This window comes from Aedes albopictus, chromosome 2 (genome assembly GCF_035046485.1).
Source record: "Aedes albopictus strain Foshan chromosome 2, AalbF5, whole genome shotgun sequence".
Taxonomy (NCBI): domain Eukaryota; kingdom Metazoa; phylum Arthropoda; class Insecta; order Diptera; family Culicidae; genus Aedes; species Aedes albopictus.
Window position 1 is genome coordinate 162,864,907 of NC_085137.1, and position 17,002 is coordinate 162,881,908.

At 41.5% G+C, this 17,002-nt stretch overlaps 1 protein-coding gene across 1 annotated transcript in view; it reads left to right on the top strand.

The window, feature by feature from the left end:
- Positions 1-17,002, top strand: part of LOC115258558 (histone demethylase UTY) — a 256,602-nt gene that overhangs the window by 48,235 nt on the left and 191,365 nt on the right. The gene's annotated exons all lie outside the window — the stretch shown is intronic.

Consider the following 17,002-nt stretch of genomic DNA (forward strand, 5'->3'; position numbering starts at 1 on the left):
TGAAGTTACATCGCATAAAATGCCGCAAAAGTGTCTTAGGTGTACAAAAGTGGAAGTGATATACGTGCATTGGTGGCACAATAATAACGCTACAAATATGACTTGAAGCGATATCTTATTCGATTTGCGTTTGGGATTTTGTGATATAATGTAGCATCTTATACGACTTTAAAAAAACTTAAATGTGGCATCTTATCTCTTACTCGAAAAAAAACAACCATTCTTGCCACCTCAATGTTGAACTGATGACCTTTGGATTAACAAGCCACACTTTACATTTAATTTCACGCACTTATAAGTAGGCTTACAGAGAACAAGCTGACATTCTAATTCACCTCAGTGCTTGTTGAAATGTACCTAGTTTAGCTGCGCGGTGCGTATTGGGCAGTCTGGAATCAAAATGACGAAGCGCGATTTCCAACATAGTTTCCACTACCCTTCTCTGTTTAGCACCACCCATTGTTGGTTATCAGTCTGTCTTTATATAGTGTATTGTTTGTGTAACCATAATTGATAGTTGTTCACCTTCTTGTAGCTTTTTGGTGCTGCATCCGTAGTCAGTCGCATTTTGTCAACACGATTCGATTTTAGCTTATTCGAGTTCATATGCACACTTTTACGAGTTAATTTTTACAATTATGCAATTTCATTCGTACATTAATGCGACGTAAACTGGCATAATAAGAAAATTAACAAAAGTGTAATCATCGCAGTGCGCAACTGTGCGAATTTATTTGAGACTTTGCGAGTTCGCTCGTACGCTTAGGCGAATAAGTTATGTTTATCGCAACACAACATCAGAATGTCGATTTAGTCATACCTTGATTTGTATTCCCTGATAATTCTACGTTTCCAAAACTGTTTTTTTTTTCGGGTAGAGACTACCTTGTCAGTTGTTACCTTGGGTGACCAGTCAAGCAATAACATTTTGCCCCTGATTGGGCAATGTTAAAGCACTACTGTACTAAACTAAACAACCACATATGTACACCCCGTCCTGTTTTTACGTCTTTTGTTGGCTGAGCAAAAAATCTAACACCAAGCTAATAAGCAAACTTGACATTTTTTGTATTTTTATAAACATCTTCACAATTTGATAGAATTGTACAAAATTTTGAAAATGTTTAGTTTGTTCATTATCTTGGCGTTTAATTTTTCTCGCTCAGCCAAAAAAGGACGTAAAACAAGGTTGAGAAGAAACAAAATTGCTTAATTAACAATTCTCACATCCAATTCCCACTGAAGCTGGCAGTGAAATGCCTGCACCACGATCCGATAGTGAAGCGAAATCGAATTACAAACAAGACTAGGCCTATAACAACCACCCACAACACACCTCGCAAATCCCAACTGTTAAAGCTGCTGCGACTCCAATCCAGCTCCCATCACTCTCGCTTTCGCAGTTTTCCCATTGATCGACGCGACCAGCCTCCTGCCATCCAACCGATGATGCTGGCTATTATGTATCATTGAAATCCTTGTGCTGAAGGATCCTCCATATAGCTATAGTAGCTAGCAATCTACTGCAGCAGAAAAAGGGCACCACAAACAACAGAGCAGCAGCAGTCGGGAAAATCGATACTGTCCCGAATAATGATGGCATTGGTGGGCGCCTACGCGCCCACAAACCCACCAACCACCCAAGATTTCCCCGTAGCGAGAGTAGAGGTATACGGAAGGAAGCGTAACTGACTGCGGAATGTGTACGCATGTTTACGCCTAGGGAGGAAGGGGTTTTGGAAGCGAGGTACCCGAGTAAAAGTTTGAATGCATAAGGGAGAGAAATTGCATTCAGTGTTCACTGTCATAAATGCTTATTTCTCTAAGTAGTACTATTAGAATCTAATTACAAAAATATAATCCTCAATGCTTAGAACGAACGTTTTAGGCCCCGAATCACATGGGCATTCGGGTATTACCAAAAAGTTTAAAAATAAAAATAAAAATAAAATAAAATAAAATAAAATAAAAAAATATAACATTGTAAAAAAATAAGATTCAAGCATCAGTCATATTTTTTCAGAAATTTTAAAATAATTTTTTCATAGTAAGTCAAAACAATGATCATAAAAATATATATAAAAAAATCGATAAAACACAGAAACAACGATCATAAAAATTCAGCAAAAAACTTCTTTCAAATGTTCGATGATGACGATGATTTCAATGACGAATTGTTCAACGTTTAAAATTAAAACAATAACAAAGTTCCAATAGCAAGTCTGAATTACAGTCGTATTAGTGTATGTTGTTCTTTTTTGTTTACTTAGAGCTAAAATTAAACTTATTCCAATTTACTGAACGGGATGAAGGCAACCAACACAAACTGAGACACAAAACTGGAAACAGATCGTAGCACCAGGACAACACAGAAGAACGGGAGAGTTGTGTTTGTCACATAAAGGGCGCTGAACTATCCCGGAAGAGGTCAACTCAGCCCACGCTTCCCAGATTACTCCCTTTATATGTGTTGCGGCGCAACAAGCCGACTGGCAACCAGCTCGATGGATACAATGCGTCATGAGTGCGAGAGTCTATAGCGTAGAGGGTTTACCGCTCCTGTCAACACAGTGACTGAGCACAAATGTGCGATATATCCTACAGATAGCAAAGTTTAGGTTTTGTGGAGTTTTGATATATTATTGGTGAATTGGGATTATTTCTTGGATTATAATTGGATCTGATTACCGTAAATTTATAGACAAGTAGGTACTCATTACATTAAATAATTTAAGTATACTAAAATACGATATCACGATAGGTTGGCCTAGTCAGACGACCAGTGTTTACGTGCAACCGTGAAGAATTTAGCACCTAAAGTTGCAAGTATGGCCTTATGAATTCTTTAAATTATGTAACTAACTGATTAGCTTGCAGCACCTGAATTACGAAGCCGTAAGAACAGTTGATACGTGGACAGCATATCGAAGAGAAGAGGACTGAATTGTATGTATAACATATATGTTCTTTGTTTGGTTTCATCGTAACTATTCCGTATTTCAGCTTTGAAGCATACGATAGAAATAAACGCTATCAAAAGTCAGTCGTTCTTTAGTCCAGCATCAACATTCTTCAAAGAATTCATCTCTATTATGAGTGATCTCAACCGAACACCGGAGCCAGTACTATCTGGCTGTGTGGCATGTAACCGGCCACACACCGAGGACAACTTCGTTTGTTGTGATAAGTGTGATCGATGGTGGCATTTCTCGTGCGCCGGTGTTACAGCATCAGTAGAGATGCGTGATTGGATCTGTTCAAGATGCTTACCTGTCCCGCACACGACGCCGGGTAGCGTAACTTCGTCGTTGAAATCTGTTTCTTCGAGCCATCGACTACGAACCGAACAACATTTGACGTACCTAGCGGAGCAACAAGAGCTGGAAAGACTGCAAATGTTAAAAGAATTTGAGTTGCAGAAGAAACACCTAGAGCAGAAACATCAGTTGCTAGCTGTGCAAGATGAAGGCGACAATCAGAGCGTTCGCAGTCGTCGCAGCATCGTTAGTCACTCGGCACGCAGCACCCGAACCATGAATTGGGTACAGCAACATAAAAATGCGAGCAAAGAAAATGTTGCAGTAGGTGCACCGCTGGATGGAGCGGTAGGCGGGACGGTAAGTGCAGTGCAAGCAACCGCGCCTGCTGGAAACGACACTCAGCAACGGCCCCAGCATGTTACGCCCGGGGAGTCCGTGCTGGTTAGAGAGCTTGAAAGGCGTGAAGAAGAATCTCAACGACAGATTCAAATGCTGAGGGATCAGTTGAATCAGCTGCAGCTCGAAATACAACAGCAGAAAAAAGGCAATCAAGTTACAAACGCGGCGACATCCAAGGGAGCAGTTTCTAAAACACGTCCCAATATTACGGCTATCGCACCACCAGCTCATCGGCAACATAGTTATATAGATTGGCAAATTTCCCCTGTCGAAACTGGTCAACCCGCCCCGATAATGACATTCGAGCAGCCGCGAAAACACGCGCGTTCATTCCAGAATGCCGACACGGTGCCAGACATTCCCACATTCGAACAGCAGCGTAATGTCGCGCGTATGAATCAAATGAACAGAGAGGTCGGACAAACTGTACGTCAAAGAGAGCAGTCTAGCTGCATTCCCCAAGCATCATCCGTCGAACGGAACCCAGTAATCGAACGTCAACGGCCGCAGCCCACACTAACTATCGCGCACTCGGGACCGAGCAGCAGCGAACCGCCAGCAGACATGGCCGTGGCCGCGGCAAACATCGGACCTACTCAGGAGCAATTGGCGGCAAGGCAGGTTTTACCACGTGACCTACCGACGTTTAGCGGCGACCCAGCCGACTGGCCTGTATTTATTAGTCATTATAACTACACAACGCAGGCATGCGGGTATAGCAACGGCGAAAACATGATTCGGCTTCAACGTTGTCTGAAAGGCGCAGCTTGGGAGTCCGTAAAAAGCCGCCTTATTCTTCCGGCTTCTACTCCACAAGTGATAGAGTCTCTGCGAATGAGATTTGGGAGACCGGATCTGTTAATAGAATCCTTTATCGAAAAGGTGAAAGCTGCATCAACTCCCAGAGCCGACAGACTGGATACATTGATCGAGTTTGGAACGTCAGTCCAAGGCCTTTGCGACCACATTGTTGCCGCCAATCTGCTAGAACACCTAGAAAATCCAACGCTGTTAAAAGATCTGGTTGGCAAACTTCCTGCGGAATACAAAATGAAATGGGCTTCATATCGCAAACAAGCGATAAATGTCAATTTGAAGACCTTTAGCGTCTTTATGGAGGAAATTGTTGAAGACGCATATAGTGTGTCCACGTTTGCTTCCAACGACCGGCAAACCAAACGTGATGGATCTAGACACAACAATGGTAGCTTCGTTCACGCCGACATCGGTGACGATGTGCAAGAACATAACGAAGAAAGTAGGGCTAAGCACGTATCGGCAGGTGTAGAATGTTCCGTCTGCCATAGGTACGGGCACCGAGCAAAGGAGTGCAAACTATTCCTGGAAATGACTGTCGATGAACGGTGGAAGAAGATTCAGAATCAAGATCTTTGCCGCACATGTCTGTTTAGCCACGGACGTAGAGCATGTCGTAACTCTAACAGGTGTGGTATCGATGGCTGTCAGTACCGCCATCATCCACTGCTACACCCTACCGCAATTAAGCACCCGCCTTCAAACAGACATCAGATTGATCATATGCATCATCACAGCCAATCGAAGCTCCTATTCCGAATAATTCCGGTCACGTTATATGGACAACAAGGTATCATCAATACGTTCGCCTTTTTGGACGAGGGTTCTTCTCTGTCGATGATTGAGAGCAGCCTGGCCGATAGACTAGGAGTTGATGGATACAGTAGGCCGCTCTGCTTGAAATGGACCGGCAACGTAACCCGCGAAGAAAACGACTCCAAAAGAGTGGCATTCGAAATCTCTGGACTAGGAAAAACTGAACGTTACTGGATTAGCGACGTCGGGACTACTAAGTCGCTGAATCTTCCAATGCAAACATTGCCCGTGAAAAAGTTGATGCAGGACTTTCAACATCTTCGAGGAATCCCTATTGAAGAATACCACGATGCAGTACCCCGTTTGCTGATTGGCGTTGATAATCTCAAACTATCACTTCCTTTGAAAGTGCGTGAAGGAAAAGAAGGCGTTCCAGTTGCGGTGAAGACTCGTCTTGGATGGTGCGTCTACGGCGGTCAAAGAAGCGATGATTCTTCCTTGGCCAGTTACCACATCTGCGAATGTAATGAAGACACGGGAATGGACGAAACGGTCAAGGCGTATTTTTCGATGGAAGACGTTGGTGTGCGTCCGACGAACGACTGTATGTCTGAAGAGGACAAACGGGCGCACCAAATTTTGGAGGAAACCACCATTTTTGTTGGCGACCGGTATGAGTCTGGACTTTTGTGGCGTTTCGATAAGTTCGAATTACCTGACAGCTACCCAATGGCTATCAAAAGGCTACAGTGTTTGCAGCGCAGAATGGAAAAAGATCCAGTGCTGAAAGAGAACATTCAGCGACAAATACAGGAATACCTGGAAAGAGGATATGCCCATCGAGCATCCGCCGAAGAATTGTCGACAGCTGATCCACGTCGAATATGGTTCCTTCCATTAGGGGCAGTTGTCAACCCTAAAAAACCCTCCAAAGTTCGTCTTATATGGGATGCTTCGGCAAAAGTCGACGGTATTTCGTTGAATGATATGCTGTTAAAGGGACCCGACCAGTTGGCTTCGCTACCAGGAGTGATATTTCGTTTCCGACAACATCGTGTTGCAGTCGTCGGGGACATAAAACAGATGTTTCACCAAATATTCATCAAAAATTCTGATCGCTACGCACAGTGTTTTTTGTGGTCTCCCGAGGCGCAGAAGAAGCCAGACGTTTTCGTAATGAACGTTGCCACTTTCGGTTCTACCAGCTCCCCGGCCACAGCACAGTTCGTGAAGAACGTTAACGCTCAGAGATTTTCCGAGGAATTTCCCAGAGCTGTTGAGGGCATCGTCTACAACCACTATGTTGACGACTACCTCGATAGCTTTCCAGATGAAGATGAGGCCAAGCGCGTAGCGGGAGAAGTTCGAGACGTACACAGGAAAGGGGGGTTCGAGATACGCAATTGGTGTTCCAATAGCTCTGCAGTACTGAAACATTTGGGCGAAAATCAAGATAAAGTGGTGAAAAACCTCAATCCTGATAGCGGCGGGTTACCTGATCGCGTCCTAGGTATGCTGTGGAATAGTGAAGAAGACGTTATACACTTTGTGACTGCCATGCGCGAAAACATCAAGAAAATAATCCAAGAAGATGCACGACCGACCAAACGCCAAGTTCTACAATGTGTGATGACGCTTTTCGACCCATTAGGGTTACTAGCGCCGTGTTTGATATTTGGAAGAGTTCTAATTCAAGACATTTGGCGTGCAGGAACCAAATGGGATGAACAAGTGGACGATTCCATTTTCCAGCGCTGGCGGGATTGGGTAAAAATACTACAGGACATCGACGAAGTACGGATACCACGGTGCTATTTTCGTTCTGCAAACCGCCTCAGCCTTGATCGTATCCAATTGCACATCTTCCCGATAAAAGCTCGTTTTCTGTGGACCGATTCCAGTACTGTCCACACTTGGATCAACGGAGATCCATACAAATATCGTCCCTTTGTTGCACATCGGGTCAGTGAAATCTTGGACACAACAACACGCGAAGAATGGAGATGGCTAAGATCCAAAATGAACTCGGCAGACGAAGCGACAAAATGGGGTGTGGGTCCTCATTTCAACGACCAGAGCATTTGGTACAGCGGGCCGAAGTTCTTGCAGTCTTCAGAAGAAAATTGGCCTTGTGCAGAACCAGAAAATCCAGAGGAGAAGGAGATGCGTTCGTGTTTTCTACATCATGAAGTACGCGCTCCAGAAAGGATAGTGGATGTTACACGATTCTCCAACTGGAATAAACTGCTTCGTATGGCCGATTACGTTCATCGATTCGTTTCCAACGCTCGGACACCGGTAAATAACCGCAGCGGTGGGCCTTTGGCTAGAAGAGAGTTGCAGAAGGCAGAAGTAACGCTGTTCAGGATGGTACAATGGGAATGCTATCCAGAAGAAAAGATTGCGATGGCAAACCCAAACGAGCCGAATCATGCTGAAGAAAACTTTATAGAAAAAAGCAGCGTACTCTATTCACTTACTCCACGCATCGATACGCACGGAGTATTACGAGTCGATGGTCGTATCGGAGCTACTAAAGGAGTGACTCGTGACGTAAAGTTTCCTGTAATTCTTCCCAAGAAACATCACGTGACAAATCTAATACTGGAAGATTTCCACCGAAGATTCAAGCATGGAAATAATGAGACAGTTGTAAATGAAGTTCGTCAAAAATTCTATATCCCTCACTTGCGCAGGATGGTGAGGAACATAGCGAGTCGCTGCTTACTGTGTAGGATTCGGAAAGCTCTTCCGGTAGTTCCACAAATGGCTCCGCTTCCGGAAGCTCGTTTATCGCCCTTCGTTCGTCCGTTCACTTATGTTGGAGTGGACTATTTTGGCCCAGTATTTTTGAAAAGAGGCCGGAGTACTGTCAAACGATGGGTAGCGCTTTATACCTGCTTGACTATACGAGCAATTCACGTAGAGCTGGTTTGCAGTTTAACTACAGAGGCGTTTATTATGAGTGTCCGCAGATTCGTGGGGCGTCGAGGAGCACCGGTTGAGATTTACAGTGATAACGCTACTAACTTTCACGGTGCAGAAAGAGTTCTTCGGCAACAGATCAACGCAGGGTTGGCCTCTACATTTACCAACACGTGCACTACATGGAAGTTTATCCCTCCTGGGGCCCCGCACATGGGCGGGTCCTGGGAGCGAATGGTGCGGTCAATGAAATCTGCACTCTCAACAGCAAATAGCGACGAAAAATTAGATGACGAGGAATATCAGACGCTACTCGTAGAAGCTGAAGCAATCGTGAACAGTAGACCGTTGACATACCTACCGCTGGTGTCAGCCGAGCAAGAAGCACTGACACCAAATCACTTTTTGCTCGGTAGTTCATCGGGAGTCGTCGCGCCATCAGTTCAGCAAGTTAGTGGACCTCGAGAACTTGGACTATCCTGGGGAAGACTACAAAATCAGCTAGACGGATTCTGGAGAAGATGGGTGCGTGAGTACTTGCCCACACTCACCAAACGTACTAAATGGTTTTCCAAATCGAGGAATATACAACCCGGGGAACTAGTTCTGATAGTAGAAGATAGGAAACGGAACGGATGGGCTAGAGGACGCATCTTGGAAGTCATCCCTGCAGCAGATGGTGTAGTTCGTCAGGCATTAGTGCAAACTATCAATGGAATACTACGGCGGCCAGTATCGAAGCTTGCCGTATTGGAGATAGCTGGAGAAAATGAAACCTCAGGGACCGAGGGTTTCATCGGAGGGAGGATGTTGCGGCGCAACAAGCCGACTGGCAACCAGCTCGATGGATACAATGCGTCATGAGTGCGAGAGTCTATAGCGTAGAGGGTTTACCGCTCCTGTCAACACAGTGACTGAGCACAAATGTGCGATATATCCTACAGATAGCAAAGTTTAGGTTTTGTGGAGTTTTGATATATTATTGGTGAATTGGGATTATTTCTTGGATTATAATTGGATCTGATTACCGTAAATTTATAGACAAGTAGGTACTCATTACATTAAATAATTTAAGTATACTAAAATACGATATCACGATAGGTTGGCCTAGTCAGACGACCAGTGTTTACGTGCAACCGTGAAGAATTTAGCACCTAAAGTTGCAAGTATGGCCTTATGAATTCTTTAAATTATGTAACTAACTGATTAGCTTGCAGCACCTGAATTACGAAGCCGTAAGAACAGTTGATACGTGGACAGCATATCGAAGAGAAGAGGACTGAATTGTATGTATAACATATATGTTCTTTGTTTGGTTTCATCGTAACTATTCCGTATTTCAGCTTTGAAGCATACGATAGAAATAAACGCTATCAAAAGTCAGTCGTTCTTTAGTCCAGCATCAACAATATGTATGCAGAGAGAAAGCTTCCATCCCGTTTTCATCCATGGTCGAGCCTCCAACCATGCTTATGTACAGGAAGCTTCCCTCCATCCCTTAAGGATTTACTTGCGGGAATGTGTTTTACTGCGATGATTCTTGGTATTGGTGAGGGCTCGCCCTTCTAAGCTTTTCCCTAACGCTAAGCCTACACAGTAAATAGCGAACGATTGACTGAGCTTTTTCCTTCCCAACCGCACATCGTATGACCTGAAACACGTTTGCTAAAATAAAGATTAATTGCTGCTCAGTTGAGGTTACACAATCTTTGTGCCAATCCAGAAACGACATCAAGGTTCCAATCTGACAGGTTGATTTCCTTCCGGAAGGTCATTTTCACTTTTGCTGAGAGGCGAAAGTAAGAGTTTTCGCGATCAAAAGATCACAGGAAAAAAAAAACGAAAGTCATTACCGCAGCACATATGTCGCGCGCAAAAAAGGCGGTGCTACCCGGAGAGCAACGTTCTTTGAAGTACACACACATGCAGTAAGATTTTTGAACTCGAAAACAAAACATCCTGTAAACGTAATTATAGGGGTTGCTGGTCGGATGATTCGGCTATTTCGAGTGGTGGAAATGAATTCGGGCAACTAGCGAGAGTGTAATTGCTTTCTGGTGGGCAGTTGTTGTTACATTTTCGATGCAAATGGTACGATGGATATTGTTTCCTCTTTAACGCTGACCATATGGGAGTAGTGGTCGAGCGAGAGAAAGTGAAATTTGTTGAGTGAAGGTTACATTCACCTGATCAGAACAGGAAGGTTTCACTAACTTTGACGGCCACCTGTTGGAAATCTAGAAAAAAGTTCGTTGCTCTTTGGATGTGTTCTTGTTAATAGCAGGGATAGGGGAGTGCATTTGCTATTCCCAAGGACACAATTTTTAGAGAAAATAGCCAAAAGTTCATCTACTAAATCATTAACTGAATAACCTGAACCGTTCTATTGTTCTAAATCGTTCGTTTCCTGTTTTAAGAAGGGTCATTTGGCAGAATTCCATTTGGCCGAACTCCGTTAGGCCGAATAAGGAATGGTGAACTTGAGTGATATTTTTATTTATTTATTTTTGTCTTTATTAACGAGATTTGTAACTCGAGGCTAGTTCATCTCGAGACCTACGGCTTTGATTCCCATCCGAAGGAAGAACTCACAATTTGTGTGTTGGGAGTGGGATTCGATCCCAGTTCCTTGGCGGGATAGCCCATCCCATCAGATCCGCCCCATTACATCATTATAACTCAAAAGAACAGCCTTTGAAAAAATCTGAAAAAAACGACAATGATTTTTTCATAAGGATTTAACTGACTTGATCGATTTCTCTTCGTCGACTCTCTCTTCCGCTAATAACTTGACCAAAACAAATAAAATCATTATTCTTTTTGTTTCTATAGCAAGAGGTAGTCGTCTTCTTCGCATTTCAACCAAAAAATCTTTAGAAAACTCAAGACACATTCTGTAATAACACAAAGAGAGGCACGATGAAGAGAATTCGCAAATGTCAGTCAGGCCCTAATGAAAAATCAGTGTCGAAATATATTTTAACGTCAACTATTTGTTCAATGGTAGGACTAGGAAGAACAGCCTGGAAAGCAAGCATACTGTTGTAGGTCACCCGGAGGTGGTCGATATCGAGACAGAAGTATATTACTTTACCCATTACGTATTGCTGAAGTGATAATTGCACTTCGCACATACACACTTAGGAAAAATCGCCGATTTCGGTAATGTTTTACCGAAATCTCAACCGTTAAGTTAGTTTTACAGAAAAAATCAGTAAAACTTGCAACTTTTACCGAACTTCACTAGTATTTGACAGACATACGATAAGGTTTTACCGAAATTTACTAATATGTTACAGAATTTCGTTAAAAACCGGTTACCAAACGCTCAGCAGTTATGATTTCGGTTAAAAATACCGAACGCAGCTGGCTGTGTAAGAGCAAAGATTTCAGTCTGAAAAACGGTGTAGTGTCTACCGAGTGATTGATTAGGACTGATGTAGCCTTAGCTCGAGCGCTGCCGTGGGAGTTTAAAAGAATGCTCCAGACATCGCCATTAAGCACATTCTTTGGCCTAATTTTTTTAATGGATTGAACAACAGTTGTGTAAATCCATTTGATATACTCGGGTTTTAGATCCCAAGTTTACCACAGGTTCGCTGGCATTGCCCGAATGCCTCCAACGTGCTGAACCTCTTGTACCGATTTTTTGAATCCTCTTTGAATGAGTGTAATCAGTTTTGTACCTTTTAATTCCGCCCTATTTTGCTAATCCTTTGACAGATACGCGTATTTCGACTACCACTTGTGACCTTGTCAGTGGATAACTGACACACTCATTCAAAGTGCATTATGTACCTGTTTAGTTACATTAATTTCAGAATCAAAGAGACGCTAAGGTCTCTTTGTTAGTTTCGCCTTTTCGTTGAAAGGACAATACAAGCATAACTTTTCAATCCGACGTAACTCGAGAATGTAAACAAATCCGGGTTTACTGCTGCATGCATGATTCATAAAGCAAATTGAAGAATCCACATCACTGTTTGATGATTTATTGCTTAATTTGTTTAACTAAGCATATTTTTCGAAACGACGTATCTAACTATTTTGATGTTTACAACTTTACTGATAGATACACCGTTTTGATATATGAGAAAACCAAACGACGTATCTAGCCAAAATCAAAAGTAACAGATACACCAAACTGGCACCATACAAAAGCGACGTATCTGGCATGACGTATCTCCAACCCGGTGTATGTGTATTTTTGTCAAAATTCATTGTGAAAATGATATGGAATGAGTAGGTTTTGTTCCTTGCCTAGTGCGTGCAATATCCCTGGTAATGTGAAGCACGAAAAAACTTATGAAAAGTGTTTTTATGAAAAACTATTTTAGAGAAATGGTCGTCAACATTGACCATGAATTTACTCAGATCAGTGAAAAAGTTAGATACGTCGATTTGAAAAATTATGCTTGAATAGATGTTTTACTCGAATTTACCGCAAGGTCATATTGGCGACACTAACCCTCAACTACCTGAAAAGCGCTTTGCATCAGGTCAAAAAGGGTGCTACATACCAACTAATAATGTTAGGTAGTCGTCGACATATGACGTAGAAAAATAACTACTATTGAGTTGCCTCAATAACGCAATCTGCTACGAGATTCCACCGAGAAGAGATATGGATGTTTGAGCATTTGGTGAATCCAATTGGAAATCATTGAAGATATACCATGACTCCGTGCGGCTTCCAATATGGCATCGAAAGGCGCGTTGTAAAAAGCACCCTCGATATCTTAGAAAACACCCGAGCAAGACTGCTTTTGAGCGAATGCCTTCTCGATATCGTAAACAACTTTGTGTAGAAGAGTCACAGTGGACTCCAGCTTGGTAGGTACGTTGGTTCACATAAAGAGTCACGTTAGCCAGATGAACATCACGTATGTGATGATCCACAATGCGTTCTAAGTATTTCAGAAGAAAAGAGGTGAAAGTGGTCTGAAACTCTTCGCTTCTTCAAACGACGCTCGACCCACTTTCGGAATAAACTGTACAGTAATGTTCCGCCCTCCTGGAGCTAAATAGGATATATCCCATCTGCTCCAGGAGATAAAAAAGAATAGCAGCGATAAAATCAATTCTGTATCGATTGAAGAACGCCATGAGCAAAAATACGTAGAGTACACCGTGTAAAACGCATAATGCGAAACCATATGAATAATAATTAACCACAGTTAAATGTTTGGATCATTATGACTAGGGACAATGGAAATTCGCGATTTCACGGAAGCCGCGCATACCTAAAATTAGGAGTGCTGTATTTGTTAACAATTATCCAGAAGGTTGTATTATTTATATCTTGCAGCTTCAATAACAAAGTTAACCAAACTTTTGCTCAAACCGCATCAAATTAGGCAAGAAATCATATAACCCACGCTGTTTGCACCATTTCATTGCAGAAATGGAGAATTGAATATCTCACCATACAAAATTCCTGCTCACTACTTTCAATCTAGTACTTCACTGATTGCGTCCTATTGAGACAACCGTGTTCCCGCATGTATATAATTTTTCATTGATACAAAGTAAAACAAAGACTTCACAGATCTAGACTAACAGAACGTGGAAATTAGCATAAAACACACATTGTGATAAAATTTTGTAAACTTTGGTCTAGAATACTAGTCTCAAATGAAAACGGAAATCGATATGTGGTAGGGTACTGGTTCCCTTATTAAGCATGTGGCTCCCATTTTCATCCTACGAAAAACAAAGGATTGAAGCGTTGTTTGTTTTGTTTCTTATTTTTGTATTTTTTGTTATGAGTGAGCACGCATGAAAACAAAAAGAACGGAATCAATCGGTGCCGCAATCGCTAGTTTTCGAATAGGATGGATATGGGAGCATGAGATTACTGGTGGAACACATACCCTACGTGGATGCGTTATTTCGTAGATTTTTATTACTTTATAATTGAATTAGTAACTGAGTTGCCAGCAGCAAGTTTTGCGCATATCCCCCCGTTTCTGTGGTCTTTGCTTTGGCAACTACTGCTTGGATCAGATGTTTATTTTGTTTACAATATCAATGACAGTTCGATGACTTCTATGCTAGATATAGCAGTGCCACGTTCTGACTATGGAGTTACGCTTATTTTATGTGTTCATAGGCTCAAATGTTTGAAAAATGGACAAATTAAGATGGAAAGTTGAAAAAAAAAAATCCACGTAGTTCTGGTTGGATTTGAATCCACGTCCCCCAAACTCGCTAGACAAGGTGCGTTAATCAACTTCACCACAGAACAGGTAACGATCTTCTTCGCAACATTATATCTGCTACGGTCCTTACATTGTCTAGCTCAGGTCTAGCTAATTGAGGAGACGCACAATGGTCCAATTTTGGGAAAAGCTGCAGAAACTCAATTTTTGAACATCTCTTAAATGGGTTTCAGTATATCGATCATTCATCTACAATATCAGAAGCGTTGACTGTCTATTAAATAAATTGGAAATTATGATTTTGTATCTTTTTACAGCGATAAATAGGGTGACAATGGGTATTGTCGGCAGGTTTGTTCTCTTCGTCATGGGGGGTTTTTGTCAGCCAAGTTGCCTGAAACTTGGCCATATAATTCAGCTAAGTTGGGAAGGATTTGAGACCAACTCTGAGTTCAATAGGTTTCAATAAACCCCCTAAGACGAAGAGAACAAAACGGCCGAGAATAGGTAATTTCCCCTAGCTGCTGATTGAAAGAATGCTTTTTTTTATAAAGAACACAAGCAAGTTCAACCACTAAAAAAGTCTAATAATATAAGTAGTTCAATGGCTTCCAGAAGTTTATTCGTAAGTTCTTGTGTATATTAGGCATCTGCAATGGAAAAAGATATCAAAATAATCTTTTTTTCTTCAAAATTAATATCACATATTAATATTAGTACGAGAAATTCTTACACTTCAACTTCAAAGTGTCTTTCAAATCGTTCCCAGCTACTCCCCGCGCAGATATTCGGTTCAAACGCTCGTTTAAGTATGCAGAATTGGTTAAGGAAAATTGCAGCTGTCAAGAGCTGCCAAAAAATTAGCGCCATGATGATATGTGTATAGCCAAATTGTATGGAAAACATCTATTTTGTTCGGAATTCGTACGAAGAAATCGACAAATAATGAAAATGCCATTAATATAAAATTAAGAGCTCAATAATGTTTCAGTACATTCATTTAGGTCAAAACTAGCAGTCTAATATGATTTGGCAATTTTTGCCACGTATTTTTAAATCTGGACCACTATGAGACGTGGGTTTCAATCCCACCAGAATTACGTAATTGTTTTTCGTAGTTTTCCTTCTCAATTTGTCAATTTTCCACACATTTATGCCTATGAACTTGGGGCTTTACATACATTTTATAAAGTTTTTATTCCTGACATTGTTGAAATATACTAAACATTCCTGTGAATTTGAGGAGTTTTCAGCTAGCCTGGTGTTCAGGTACTTCATAGACAGCGTAACTTCGTAAATTCGTAACTCGCGTGATTAACTACCTGCGTCAGCACCACGCTAATGCTGAGTACATAAAGCGATATTTTTTCAGCGTGTTGTACAAAATACAACAGCTAGATCGCAGGAGGGTTAAACTATCATTCGTTTGAAGAAAGAACTATTGTCGCCAGGAATTATGAGTATCAGAAATGCAATATATTTTTTTTCTCATAATAAAATATTCAAAAATTACAGCATGTTCACCTAAATTTCTCTAGGAATTCCACAGAATTTGTCCAAGCAATTTGTAATGGTTGACAGAATTTTTTACAGTAGTATTGTACGTAAAACTTTTTCGGGTATTTTATTAAGTATTTCATCAGGAATTCTCTTAAAAATCTACGTTATGAAAACATGTTGTATTCTCAGGCCCAGATTAAGGATTGAGGGGCTCGGGGCCCGACCGGAGGTGGATGCCCCTCGGAGAGATAAGACATTTTTTCCTTTCGTTATTTTCGAACACTACTTGAGCAATATGAAAAATAAAGATAATATTAGCAACCAAAAAAGGGTTTTGTGGGGCCCCTAAAATGTGGGGGCCTGGGCCCTGGCCCCTCTTTGATCCGGCCCTGTGTATTCTGTTGGAAACTGCTATGGAATTTTTACCAAAAGATTTCTTAGAAACTACTGCTCTTCATTCCATACTATTTTTGAGGGAGTTCGATATTTCCTCAAAGGAAAACAGTCCATGATTTGTTTTTGAATTCCCTTCAAGAAATCTGAGATATTTTTTTCCAAGAATACCTTCATCAACGATCTTTAAAATTGCCTCCAACAGTTTTTTTTTGAATTCCGAAAGAAATCTAGTTTTAATCATAAATCCATAAACTTGGCCAAATATCCTACAAGGCTTTTACCAAAAAAACAACAAGAAACTCTGTGTTTCGCGGAAAATACTTCAGTTGTTCTGTTAGATTTTTTACTTCTTTCGTCATTATTTTTCTTTGGAAGTTCACCAGGAAATTCCTCAAGAAATTGAGATACAAATAACGTTAAGCACTTTTCTATGTGGGAAAATATGGCAAACAAGACTAGATGTTAATTCAGAGCGATACACCACTTTTGGATGTACTACAGGTCCACGTCGTCCACAGTCTTTATAACATACTTTTGAAGTTGTGATAAACCGATGTCGAATTGGGTGGATTGTCACAAAAAAATCAGATTGCGACATTGTCATACTTGTTGTGCGATGGCTAGAAATTTAGTCACTGCTCCTCTAGTAGGAAAAGCAGGTGCAGATTGTCTTCAGTTATCCGGTGCGTTGATCGTTTTCAATCATCCCGTAACTACTCGCAAGGGATTTAAAAAGGGACATTCCCCACGACGCTACCTACTCTACAGCCTCCTTCCATGCCACTGTAT